Genomic DNA, 13624 nt, shown 5'->3' with positions numbered 1-13624 from the left:
AATACCAGGAAAAACATATTGGGCTGTGTTTACCCCCTCTGAAAGTAGAACTAATTATCTATATGCGCTTTCTCCAGAGGTTTCTTGGAGCTGAAATAACATCATGTATTGTTATTGGAACAATATATCAAAAGGCAACAATACAAAGCTAATTCTCTGTGGAATAACACTTTCAAGTTGGAATTTATGTTGCATTAACCTATTGAGAGGTTATACATGACAGTATTTTTGTCTTTAATTTCACTTGACTAGAGTGTATTTACTAAGCTAACTATGCCAATAAAGAAATTTTGGAATATTCTTTCTGTTACATAATCTAAGGACTTTTCTCTCAGTGAGATACAAGAACAAATATAATTTTTTTCCAAGACTCTAGGAAGTTTTCCAATTAGATTTTAAGCCAAATAAAACTATCAATAACATGTCTCTAAACCCAAAGCCTGAGATCTTGGCCCACTCTTCAGTCAAGGGAAGGTTAGGTATGCTGTCTCCCCAGAATTTATGTCTTTCTTAAGTCCCCCTATGGAAAGCCTTACCAGATAAAGAAATTCCTCACTCCATGGCAAATTTAATGTCAAGAAGTTTTCAGACACAATGCTAATGTTTATCAAAGTTAGTAAGCATATGTTTATGATGAAAACCTTCTCAGATCAGTTAATTCTTGGTACAGACTTTGTTTCTGCCGCATGCTTGATGGGTCACACCTGCAAAGTATGTCACCTCATATGAAATATAGGGAAGAGAATTACTACTATAGAAGGTTACCCTGAGAATAACGTAATCACACTGGATGCTGCCTGCCATACAAAAAGTGTTCAGTAAGTGATTCCTGTATCTTTAATTTGATTAATATGTAAAAGGAATTTAATGACTGGAAAAAGAAGAATCGGGCCATATATTCATGACACATTTTAAAAAGCAATGATAAAATGGTCAAGATATATTATGGAAAAAGGACACATTAAAATAACAAAATGGAGCGATGCTAGAACTCTGCTATTAGTGTTGAGATGTTAATTATTTTAAAGTGAAAAAAGTAAGAATCTTAAATAAGACTTCTTAGTATAAATTAGACTTCTACTTATATTATGAATATGATAATGTTCTGCTTAAATGTGTTATATGTGTATACATATACATTTATGTGGCTTACAAAAGACTTCTACTATGTATTGCTGTTTTCTGTTTAGAAGGCATTTCTGCACCTGACCTAATGAGTTAATGTTATTGGAAGCAGTTCTGTGGAGTAAAGTACAGAGTTTTATTTGGGTGGAGCAGCCCAGGTCCTGCCAAAGGACATGTGGTGGGGAATGAGATCTCAGGAGCCACATGAGCCCCAGGTTGCCCACAGTCAGAGGGGACCACTGGGACAAGAGACGCAGGGACAGAGTGCGAATTCTGCTGCGCCCTCCCCAGAGAGTCCATGAGGGTCTCAGAAGACAGACCTAAGTGCTCTTTCATTGATAAATGCATTTTCTATATTTTTATCCATTATGGAGCTAGCATACTGTAGATTCACTAATATTTTATTACATATTTAAAGGCCTTGGGCATAGTATTTGAAGCTTCTCTCACGTAAATACTAAGAGGAAGAGCAGACAGTGAAAAGAAAGTCTTGTGAATCATATAATTCTAGACACTGGGAATAAAAGGGCAAATTGAAACCTAGGTTAGCCAGGAACAAACCTTCTCAGGATATGTAGTAACTGATCCACTGTGTCAACCTGAGAAGTTTAGAATCTTAACTAAATCAGCTTAACAATTCCATACCCTAGGGGGTAGAGGAGCCAGCCACCCCACAGTGGCTCGGCACAGAGTATAAAAGGGAAATGAGGAAGATTGGAGGGTTCCATTTTCTTCAGAGGAGCTCTGGTCTTCTCAGTCAGCCTGGACATTGTCTCCTGGCTTCTAGTGCCGGCTCTTGGCCTCTGCCTTGGATCCTTCAGCCTTCTGGTGTAGACTCGTCAGCCTTCCATCACAGAACCATCAGCCTCCTGATATGGGCTTTCAGGGAACAATTCAGTAAGCTCCAGACCTTGGACTGAATCCTTCAGTCTCCAGTGTGCAGACGCCCTCTACATTTCTTCATCGTACTCTGAGGCTGACCATCGTAAGTCAATCTTATAATTTCTTATACATTTGTACATCTTGCATTATATCTGTTCTTCTAGTAAAACCTGACTGATACACATGACCCTTAGAATATTTTTCTTTTGAAAATGACATCAGGACCTCAGGCTTGCCAGCCAGGTACTGCACACTGAGCTACATATCCCAAGCCTCAACCTCAGTATTTTTTCACTTCATAGATCTCCTCTCTGTGGGTCATATCCCTGCCAGAAGGAGGGATTTTTGAAACATCTCTGGCATTCAGTCACACCATATTATTCATGTAGAGGTTAGCTCTGAGCTAACCATTTGGCTATGATGCACTGTCTGTCAGAAAGAACTATTTCCTCAGTGATCCCATTTTTCCTATTTTTGCCTATTGTGATTTTTAAAGATATTTTATTTACTCACAACATAATTTTACATATTTATGGATTACAAAATGACATTTAGTGTTTGTAATCTAATGTGGAATGACCAGATGAGGGTAGCTGGCATACCCAACATGTGAAACATTCATCATTTATTTCTTCTGGCAGCATTAAAAATCCTCATTCCCAGCTACTCTAAAAAATACAAATAATTATTGCCAACTACATTTATTCTACTATGTATTATTTTCTGAATTTTTATCAGTTCTCTTCTTTCCTCTATTTTCAAAATTTTCAACACGTTAGCAAAAATAAATTAGAGAAATAGCACTAAGGTATGTGTCAATTTTGAAATACAGAAAAATTGTTTGTTTAGTTTTGGAGCAGTGGGAAATTTTAGAAAATTGTTATATTTCTATCCGAAATAAGATTACCACTTTGAAAAAATTATCATATTCAAAAGTAAATTAAACTGAGATGTAAGAGAAAAAATGTTTTTAGTCTAAGAATAAAAAGGAGGTTAAGTAATAAGTCATATGAAGGAAAAATATGAATACCTAAATCAAGAAACTGATTGTTAAAATAATGACTTAATTTTTAAGATATTGTCTAGTTGTGAGTAAATTGAATTGGGAGTCAGGATCCTACACAAGATCCTATTTCCTTATTTTCTAGGTTGATTTTGGAAAGCTACTTTATTGCAAAAGCCTCTGTTTATCAATCTGTAAAACTATCTAAACCCCATTTTCGGATCTAAATCAGAGAATTATTTTGAAGACAAACAAAATAAAGAATGGAAAGCACTCAATATTAGTTGCATAATCTGTGGTCTAATATCTCAGAGCTAAATTTAGGCAACTATTTAGAAGAAGAATTTAGAAAGCTAGTAATATATAAATCTTTATAATTAAATGAAATTTATGTTTCAGTAGAAAAGCTTGTATTATCACAGATGGACAAATACTTCAAGAGTTCTAAGAGAAAAAAAAGATTCAAAAGATTCATTTGTTTTTTACCACCAAAAACATTGATTCTTTTTTTCTGAATGAGAAGAAAACCTTTAACATATTGCCATCTCGTTTAACAAAGGAAAACACTATTCTGTAATGATCCTTTATTAGGTAACGCTTTACAAGTTAGCATTTAGTGGTTTGACCCTGGGAAATTGATGAGATTTCATTCTATTAGAAACTCTGGTCTTCTTTCTTTCAGTTTCTTCTCTTACATTTCTCAAGGCTGTTATTATTTTTTAAAGTAAAACAAAATTGCTCCATGCTAACAATCTAGTGCCAATCAAAGATTTTATATTTCTATAATGGAAGTCACCCAGTCATCTATTTGAAAAGAAGACTACCTGTTTATATGCCAATTTTGGCACTTGTTAAGTTTCTGGTCTTGTCCAAGTTATTGAACCTGCTGTTTTCTGTTTTTGCACATGTTAAGTTGAGAGCAATATTTAACTTATAGGATACATAAAGGGTCAGCCATAATCATATTAGAGGGAGGGTGGGAAAGGAAAATGAAGGAAGAAAATTAGGCAGGAAGAAGAATTGGGTATAGAGAGAACAAGGAAGGAAGAAGAAACTCTTACCACAGTAAAGTGTCTTAATAATTTTGCAATTTCTGGGCTTAACAAGAAGTTGCTATTATAAAGTGTCTTACTATATAGGCCAGTAATGTCTAAGACAGAGTCTCTGTCTAAAAGGCAACTTTAATTCATTTCAACAGTAGTTTAAGATAAAAGAAAAAAATGACAAACAAAGAAAATTCAGAGTTTTGAATGAGGGGTCTTTTAAAGTTGATGATTTCAACTGGAATGAAGGTGGTGATATCGTGGGAACTGGTAGTACCATTTCCAGTATGAGGGTGCCAATGTATGCATACTTCAGAATTATCTTACCTGGTGACATTTATTCCCTTCTGTGTCACATAATTTTACAGTCTTCTTGAAGTATTAGTATTAGAGTATGGTCTTGTTAGGATGTTTACCTTTCTACAGTTTGCTATTTAAAATATAATCTGATGTGGAAAGAAATGAAAAATAATGAAAACAGTGATACTGGGGTAAGCATCCTTCTGAGAACTAACAGTTGGGCAGTCACAGAACTGTCCTGAACCCATTTTCTTTAGAGTGATGTTGAGCCAGCATCTCATTAGAGAAGTATGCAGCTCATAGCCTAGCTGTGATATCTTGGAAGGAAAAAAAAATCCTCCAACAGTGATAGAAGGCTGAGCGGAAATGATATTTGTAATACAGAATGGTGTTTTTATTGTTTAACACTTGGAAAACTTACTCTATATTTAACAATATTTGTCAGTGAACTTAAGAAAGTTGCTGATGAAGCAAAGTAGATATCTAAACTATTAGGGCAGGCACTTGGCCAATCAGAACAAACGCTGATCACCCCAACAAGAGAAGTCCGATCTAGAGTTATTCTTAGGAAAGGAGCGCCAAGGCTCATTTCTCTGCTCCATTATAGTTGAGGGCGCGCTGAGGCCATGAGGTTGAGAAACCAAATTGATTTTCATCTCCTTTACATTTACCTATGATCCTAAGGAAAATCAAAACTACCATATCTTTCAACATGAAATAGGTCATTAAAACTTAAAAATATTTGATCCCTTTTTTCACAATATAATGATACCTACAATACCATGGAGTTCAAAGATGTTAAAGTCAGAAAGATCTAAATTTTTGTTCCATTCCACTTCTCCCTTAGAATTCTACCATGAACAAATCTCAAACTTTCCAATAATTATTTTCTCCTTTGTGAAGTAAAAGTATCATTAGTTACCCTTGGCAGGTACTGACAGGATGAGATAATTCCCAACGTGCCATTTCCGATTTACAGAAAAAAGAGAACATTACTAGATTTTTAAAAATCATGCATTAAATATTTTCTAAATCAGAATCTATAATACTTTTGTGCAATGTAATATCCTCTGCAACAGTGCTTTCTTTTCCTTTTATTTCATTTGTGTCATTAACTAGAAAAGAATAGAATTGGATACTTATTTCGATAGGAGTGAATGGGAAAAATATGCAAAGCACACATACTATAATTTAAAGTTGGAAAAAAAGTTGGCGAAAGTATAAAAATGATTAGGTATCCATGTTACAGTTGTTCATGAATACAAGTATTCTTCATCTTTTCCCTTAGAATTCAGAGATGTACAATTCTGATTGAATATCTGCTAAACAAAGCAGCAATTAGTGAGATATGACTATGATCTGCTTGATTTTGACACAAAATAACGAGCGAAATCACTCCAGAAGTTTATCACCAAACTTGGGTTATATTTCTTATCATCTGAGTACTCTGGGAAGCCAACACAACGTTTTCATAATGCTTGTAACTAATAGCACTCAGCTCAAGAGAGGACAAATGTCTCATCTCTTGCTAGAGTCTCACCTTGAATTTTGGTTGCCTGCTGAGTTGCAACTGCTACTTAGTCACAATCTGCTTGACATGTCCTTTTGTTGCTGCAAAAGAAACTCACACCTAGTCTTTATCTGCAGAGTTTGGTTTCGCGTATTTTATGTCGCATGCACAACAAAGTTGGCACCATAACGTAAAACTATGTGCTCATTATCATTTATTTGCAAAACTCTTGCTGACATCTAGGTTACTGTATGCTTCTTGTTATACTGTAATGTGTAAATTCCTTTTTCATGTTGGTTAGTAGGGACAAAACATCTTGTTAGAATTCAGAATTCAGAGTTCATTTAAAAATTACAACAACTTAAGACTTTTAATTTCTACTCTTGATTCAGTGTATGTCAATAGCAATAATTTCCATGAAAATTGCTTCAGGGGTTTCTTAGTAGTACTTTAAAGGAATTTGTAGGTTTAATCAGAATATGTTCATTGTTGCCATAGTTTGTGTCCAGATGTCCCCCCCCCCAAAGACTCATGCAGTCATGGGGTAGAATTCTGAAACTTTTGATTGTTCTCAGATTATGGCTCTGAGTGCTACACCTGCCCTGGGGTGGGATCCTGCATACAATATAAGGGAAGAAAAGAAACTTGCTCTCTGTTGCTTCTTCCTTTTCCTCTTGCTGTTTTTGGTGCTTTTGGTCACCGTGAAGTATTGCCCTCTGCTATATGCCATTCTGACTTCGAGCCAGCTGAGCATGGACTAAGACCTTCACAAACTTTGAGCTGAATAAACCTTTCTATCCTTTATTTTGGGTGTCAGGTGTTTTGTCTCAGCAATGACAGAAAAGTAACTAAAATGGTCTGTGTCATAGTGAAGTGCTTTGTCACCCCAGTGAATTGAAGCAAAGCTCCTGCATCAGGGCTTGCACAAGTAGGGAAATATTTGGGTTCATGGGTAGTTGACCTTGAGAGAGCATCATGGAATTCACTCTTCCTTTCCCAAGGACTCCTTTCTATCCTTCTCTTTGTCTACAAAATAAAGCCCATTCTTCCGAACACAACATATGGAGAAAAAAAAAAAAAGATAACAATACGATTTTATCCCTCTAATTCTGCCTTCCATATTCCAGTCCCTTAAGAATATGGGGAAGAATAATCTAAGAACAGTACACAAGAAAACAGAAAACTGGTGCTTATGTGTATCTTGCATTCTAGTAGACATAACTAGATAATGCACACAGAATAGATATATGAGTAGAATAATGCAAGGTGATAAGTACCATAAAATTTTTTGAAGTGACTTTCTAGGCAAGGACAATATACAGTCTGCATTCTCCATGGGAAGGGATATTCACTCTCATTCTCAAAAATTTAAAAGAACAACAGAAAAAAGAGACGTGATGCCTGTTATCTTACCACAACAAAGACAAGGGTTCTTGCATAGATCACAGTAAAAACACATTTCTGCAGGTAGAGGTATGTGTCATTTTGGAAAGTTCAAAGCCTCTGTTTGAGTGCTTTTGTGTTCACACAGGAAAAGGGAGTGCAGGAGTGTAATAGTGTGACATGCAACTCATGGTAGTCTTGTTGTGCTCTGCACATGCTCATCCTTTACTGTATAATAATTCCTTAACCGAGGAAAGACTTCTTATTTTTAATGAAAAATGTTTCATAGCATAACAACTTCGTGTACAGCAGCAAAGATGGGTTGGAGCATCTAAGACATTGACAAGGGTCACTCATTCAGCTTGCCTCTCTGACTAGCCTTCGAGCACCAGCAGCCTGCTGCTTCCTGCAAGCTGGGCAGAGCACTGAGGAGATTGTGCTCCAGTGGAGAGTTGTCTGCTTCAAAGCTCTTGACTCTGGGAAATCCAACTGCTTATGCCCTTGAGTTGGTTTTCTAATGGACACAAAAATGTTAGGCTGCCTTTCACAGTGGTACCTGGCCTTGCATGGAATCAATTTTAAGACAAGAGAAAACACTGAAGGGCAGTCAGCAACTGGCCAAAATTCAGACAACAGGGTATGTTTTGAGGATTAATGATTTCCATTGACACAGCTTTAATGGTTGAGGTTAATTTCAGGGTGAGCACCATTCTTGCAAACTTCCTGAGGGACTACCTTCCTGAACTAACTCCAAGCATCATGCAAGCAATACCCAGGCAATTCTGGCAGTGAATCACAACACTGGCTGGAATCCTCTTGTTAGTGACCGCAGCATTCCACCATCCAAGGTTGCCAAGTTAATTACACCATGCTCAAATGTAAGAACTGCATGAATATTCACCGGGTTCCATATTGAGCACTGTAGTTTAGTAATGTCATGGGCTTTTGCAAACTCCTGCTGGCAAACCGAAACTCTCTCTCCTCATAGTAAGCCAAAGAAGCTCTTCGAAATTGCAAATCTAAGCTATTCAAGAAAGTTCTGTGTGCCCAGAGGTGCTTGCTTCTACTGACTGCTGAGTTCAGCCACATCTCAGAGGTGCCCTGGAGATGCTTCTACTACTGCCCATGAAATTGATTTGGAAATGATTAACTGAGAGACACTGGAGACCAGAGCAGCTCTTGCAGAGGTAAGAACTTCAGTTGTTAGAATAAAGATTTCATTAAGACCTCAGAATTTGGATATAGACCTGTCACTTTAAAATGTGGTCACTTGACTGCTTCCACTCTGATGGTCCTGTGAAAGGCTCCTGCTTGGGCTGGAGAGGAGCAGAGCCGCTGCAGCATATTGTAAAGTGACAGGTCTGAATATTTAGTGGAGTGGAATGGCGCTGTCCTAAACCCCAAAGTAAACGTGGGAACAGAGATGAGGTATTCTGCCCATCTAAGCTTTCATATAAAATTGTCACAGGGGATTTCCCAGAAAAGCCAAATGTAATTGCAGATGAGGACTATAGCAGAACTAAGGAAGTATGAAGTAAGCCATTTATATTCCATGAGCCATTGGTCATCAGAGATTATCTATGAAATGCTGAAAGTCCATAGTTAAATTGCCTTTGATTGATTTAGCATGGAAACAAGATATATATATATATATATATATATATATATATATATATTTGCTTTATTGAATTTTTCACAAATTGACATATCGAAAAATAAAATTTCTTTACAGATTATATGAAGGATTCACTAAGGTGGCAACCCATTTCCCAAAATCAGAGAATTAACACGGAGGCATGTTACTTCAGGTTTTAGCATGTGTGTTTGGATGGATGAGATGTCATGAAAACTTATGCTGTAACTCACACTCCAAGCTACAGTTTCATGACTATTAGTATTTGATTGACATCTGTGCCTTTGACATATGTATAGTAGAAAAAGAAAAAAAACTGTGGACTAGCAGGTCTTTGGAAATAGTCAAAGTATAATAAAAGTCATTTTGGCTATACAAAGAGGAAATGGACATTTTTAGAAATATGTGAAAATACTAGAGGGCAGGATGTGGATAAATACGAACAGCTTTTATTTCTATTTCTGAGGGGTGAGCTACACCCTCAGTCACTAAGAACAGAAACAGTAGAAATTGAAAATGCTCTGTCACACTGGTGAGTCCTCAGGCTTCTGAACTTTAGTCTCCTGGAATATGGCTACCTCATGTAATTTTTTCTTTTCTGTTTTTTACATTTTTAAGTTTTTAATTTACTTAAATATATAGTAATAGTAATATACGTTTTAACTTACATGTGAATCTATATAATATGTATAACATATCTTTTGTTGTTGTTGTTGTTTTGTATGTATTTAGTACAGGGTCTACAGAGTCTCACTACACAGACTGGTCTTACAGTGTTTTCAGTCTCCCAAGTGCTGGGATTACAGGTGCATCACCATGCCCACTCTCAGTCGCTGTCTCAGCATGCTCCAGGGGTGAGGCCAGCACTGCATGGGTTTGGAAACATGGCCCCTGTGCCTGCAAAAGCAGGTGCTTTAATCTGCTGCACTATCTAGCTGACCCTGTAACACGTTTTGAATCATGCATAATTTTGGATATTTAAAATCAGCCAAATGATAAATATATTACTGGATGCATAGTATTTGCCTCTTTTGGTGGAAACACTTAACATCCACTTTTCCCATTTATCTAAATTACAATATATCATGATTATCTGTGGTCACTATGATTTGCAACACCTCAAATATATTGTTTTTATTTAATTATTACAGTCTAGCATTTCACCACGTCCTCAATTCTCTCTTCCTTACATAATATTACTCAGATTTGTTTACTGTAACAAAATATCTGTGGAATATAACTAAATGGGGATAAATACTTGTAGTTATGGAGGTTCAAGTCATAAATGAAACGATCCCATGAATCTGGGCACCACAGGGATGGTAAGAACCTGTGTTAGATAAGCAGACACAGCCTGAATCCAGATGTAGACAGGAAGAGTTGGGGATGTTCCCATCTCCTTGGAAGCCATGCCTGCAATGACCTAAGGATCTATAGTAAGATTTTGCCACCTTCCATGAGCATGACTTTGATGACCAAGCCTATAGGCTAGGGGTCTATGGTAAACAGAGCTGTCTCCTCTATTGCAACCCATAACCATCTGAGTCTCTTGGAACATCTCCTCTCTAATGGTCCAAGTCAATTATTTTAGACTTAATATCAAAGTGAGGTCATTCAGTATATCTATGCATAATACCATCCACATTCTTTAGTGTACTCATGAATATATAGACAGTTTTATTTCCTTTTCATGGCTCTAAAGTTCATTTTGTGTCTCTACCTTTTTCTTAATTTAACCATTCATTTACCGATAAATAGTCTAGTAAATTCTATAGTTTGGCTATTGTGAACCATGATGCAATAAATATGGGAGTAAAAATGTTTCTTCAGTACATTGATATTTCCTTTGTATATATTTTTCTAGTAGTAGGATTAGTGGACTATGTGGTAGTTCTGTTGGTTGTTTTTAGGAACCTCCATACTGTGTCTCCTAATAGATTCCACCAGCAATGTCTGAGCATTTTTTTTCTACATGACCACACCACAATTTGTTAATTATATTCATTAAGGTTTATTTGGCTCTTGAAATGTTTTATTTCTTTATATGTTCTAGAAATTATTGCCTTACTAGATGAATAATTTGAAAATATTTCACCCATTCTGCTCATTATCTTTCCCCCTGTTATTTCCTGTGCTGTGCAAAAGCATTTTAATTTGTTGTAATCCAATTTATCAATTTTTGCTCTTGTTGCTCATGCTTTTGGAGTCATGACCATATTTTTTTGTTCAGACTAATGTCTTCCAATATATTACATTTTAAATTTATCACATTACAAATGATAAACGTCACATCCTTTTCCCCAAATCAACTCCTACTCATTTTAGTGTTTCTCATTTTGAGCCTTTCTCATTTGAGTAAATGATGACATCACTACATAGCCCAGTTTCAAAAACGTGTTTGGTGTCTTATTGACTTCTTCATCTTGTATGTCGCATTACTCCATCAGGAAATCCTACAGTGCTCATTTGTAAAAGACTTGTTAAAGATTTAATTCTTCCGTCATACTCTATTACCTTCAGTTTGGCATATGCTGCTTTTCACCTATTTGTTGACTGAGTCATCTTTCTTCTTGGAGTGCAGAAGCTAGAAATTGGTCCTATGTGTGAGGCCCAGACAAGGCCTCTGTGCCTCCAGCAGTCAAGCTACCTCAGTCTTGAGAAAATCATCCTACCTGGAAAATTTCAGTCATTAGTTGCTAGACAACATTATGTCTTGTCATAAGAACTTTATAAAAGTCTGGACTGTTTTTGTGAAATCCTCTCACCACCTGGTAAAGAGGTCTCCACCTGAACTCAGCTTCTGTCTCTTGCTTTTGTTTTCTAAACCCTTTTGCCGTTTTCTCCCAGGGACGACCAACAGGTCAATGAATCCTTACAATTTCTTATTTACCCTTTTCAGTCAACTCTTCTCAGCAGCTAAAAAATTCTATTTAAAATAGAGTTCATGTGCTGGCCCCACTCCCAGGCTGAGCTAAGAATGCAACTGAGACAGGGTGTGGTAGTGTGCACCTGTAATCCCAGAGCTTGGAGGGCTGAAAATAGCAGGATCACTATGAGTCCAATCTGTGTAGTGAGACACTGTAGATCCTGTACTAAATAAATAAAAATAAACAAATAAAGTTTAATTATTTGACTCTCCTGTTAATAGTCTCTAATAGCACCTTTCCTCAAAGTAGAAAGTTTTACAAATTTTCAAAGTACAATGAAATTTGATACTTTTGACTTTTACTATTCTTTCCTGCTCTTAATTTGGGCTACATTGGTCTCTATCCCAATCCTCTCACTGAGGACCTTTGCACTTATATTTCCCTCTGGTCACATGTTCCCAGATATCCAGATGGCTAGATTCCTGCACCCTTCTGCTCTTTATATACAGTTGACTTTTTAAGTGAGATCAATCCTAGAGATCCAGTGTAAGTTCAAGCACTGGGCCTCTGAAATTTTTTGTCCCTTACTCTCACTAAAATATCATGCAACAAGTTTAGCCTCTTTTGCTTTTTGCAGATGCCCAAGTAAAGTAGGGAATGCCTGGTATGTAGTAAATTTTAAATTAAAATATATAAAGTAAAAAAAGTTTAGCAAGAGGATGCTTTCTGATGAATCTACAAACTGCAAAACAAATAATTTGCTCAAACAATAACTAATGGCTGATAGATTGCCTTATGTTTATTTTAAATAGAAAGAACATTTTTTTGCAATATAGAAAGAACTTCCATTATAGGAAGGGAATACAGATTTTTTCTCTCCTCAAAAAGCTGTTATATAAGGACAAATGGCTGAAAGAACCCTTTGACTAGATTATATAGGATATGTTGTGGTGAAGTTTTTGTTCTTGTCAAGAAAGTTTTAACTTCTATATTCTAAAGAGATTATACTTGTGGTGCTTTTAGGTATATTAATTTCTTAGTAAAACATTTGCATGTTTTCTGAAAATTTTACTTTTGTTCTTTCTGGTTCTGGAACATAAAACAATTTTTTCTAGTTTTAATTTTTTTTGGACTTTTTGTTTTGTTCTGTACTTCTTTTCATCCCAAAATTAGTAGACATACTATTTGAAAGTGTCTTTCAGACTTTAATCAATTTGTTACACTTAATATATAAATGATACTGATTTGCATATATAATTACACTTTAAATTATACATTAACTGATTAATTTGTGATACAGTATCTCATTATGCAGTTAAAGCTGGCTTTGAAGTCACTTTGTAGATCAGGCTGGAATAAAACTCACAGCAATCCTCCTGCATCAGCTTCCCAAGTGCTAGGATTACAGGAATGTACTGTCACACCCAGAACATGACACAGTATTTATTTTTATTTTTTATTTTATTATAGTGATGGTTTTCATTTCATTTTTTATCCATTTAATGAAACAATAAAATAGCAAGGAAACAGTTTCAAAACAGGTTACTAGGACAGTTACAATAATTAATACATTGTATATTGTTGTATTTGTAGTGGATATTCAGAGGACAAGATATAGACATGATATCTTGTCTAAACAATATTAGTACAAAACTTTTTTCTCACTGAACTAAGAGAAAGTAGCTGTACATCTATCCAAACTACTTTGTATATACATTTTTTTCACTACAAAATGGTCCTTTATTTATACTACCCTTTTTTGTTTTGTTTTGTCAGAGATGGGTGTTCCATTGCTCTTAGAGAATCTGTATTTGGAGAAGTATTTAAAGGACTTTTTCATACTTGATGCCAGTTCAAATATTGTAGGTACTTGAATTC

Source organism: Octodon degus, unplaced genomic scaffold, assembly GCF_000260255.1.
Source record: "Octodon degus isolate 3935 unplaced genomic scaffold, OctDeg1.0 scaffold00109, whole genome shotgun sequence".
NCBI classification, from domain to species: Eukaryota; Metazoa; Chordata; class Mammalia; order Rodentia; family Octodontidae; genus Octodon; species Octodon degus.
This window is presented reverse-complemented; position numbering follows the sequence as displayed.